The sequence below is a fragment of the Rhincodon typus genome, chromosome 40 (assembly GCF_021869965.1).
Source record: "Rhincodon typus isolate 14 chromosome 40, sRhiTyp1.1, whole genome shotgun sequence".
Classification (NCBI taxonomy): domain Eukaryota; kingdom Metazoa; phylum Chordata; class Chondrichthyes; order Orectolobiformes; family Rhincodontidae; genus Rhincodon; species Rhincodon typus.
This window is the reverse complement of record NC_063371.1, coordinates 3,444,235-3,445,186: the sequence shown is the minus strand read 5'-3', so window position 1 is coordinate 3,445,186 and position 952 is coordinate 3,444,235. Positions and strand designations below refer to the sequence as shown.

The 952-nt window shown below is 58.0% G+C and overlaps 1 protein-coding gene across 1 annotated transcript in view; it reads right to left on the bottom strand.

Moving 5' to 3' along the window:
- The window catches only part of LOC109924482 (phosphoglycerate mutase 2-like), a 77,135-nt gene that overhangs the window by 35,615 nt on the left and 40,568 nt on the right, over positions 1–952 (bottom strand). The gene's annotated exons all lie outside the window — the stretch shown is intronic.

Genomic DNA, 952 nt, shown 5'->3' with positions numbered 1-952 from the left:
TTAAGGGAGGGAGGGGGATGATGGAGGGGGGATTAAGGGAGGGAGGGATGTTGAAAGAGTGTGGAAAAAGGGAGGGGTTTTGAAGGAGGGGGGAATAAGGAGGGAAGGAGGGGGAACAAGGGAGGGAGGAGGGATGAAGGAGGGGGTATAAGGGAGGGAGTGGGGATGAAGGAGGGAGAATGAGGGAGGGGGGATGAATGAGGAAAAATGAGGGAGGGGGTTGAAGGAGGGGGAATGAGGGAGGACGGGGTGGGACGAAGGAGGAGAGGCAGAGTGAGATGGGGGAGGGTTGAGGAGAGGAGGTGGTCGCTGGGATGGGGAGTGGAGAAGTGGGGGATGAGAGGGTTAGAGGGACAGGAGGGCAGGCAGGGAGAGGGAGAAGTGAAGCAGGAGTGAGAGGAGGGATGTGGAGTAGAGAGGAAAGGAGTTTGGGAGAGGGTGGGAGGGTGTGAGGCGTAAGGGGATGGGGAGAGTTGGGAGGGGAGATAGAGTGCAATAGTAGTTGGGACAATAGATGATGTGAGTGAGGAGGGGGAGACGAGTAGGTGGGTGGGATATGGGAGGAGGAGAGGTAGGGAGAGATAATGGGAGAGATAGGGAGGTGGTGAGAGGAAAGGGGAAGGTGGATTAGAGTTGAAAGGAGAGGGGGTTGTGAGAGAGAGGGCAGAGAGGAAGCGGAACAATGAAGGGAGAGTGGGAGAAGAAGGGATGGGCAAATTGAGGAGGGAGAGAGTGCTGGGAGAAAGGACAAATTGAAGAAGGGAGAGGAGGGGTAAGTGTGGAGAGAGAGGGAGTGGGGACAGAAAGTTGGGGGAACAATGAGGGAGAGGAAGGGTGGGCAGAGGGAAGGGGAGATGGGGAGGGGAGAGGGACGGTGGAGGGGAGAGGGATGGGGATGGGAAGGGAGGGGAGAGGGAAAGGGAGATGGGGAGGGAGAGGGATGGGGGAGAGG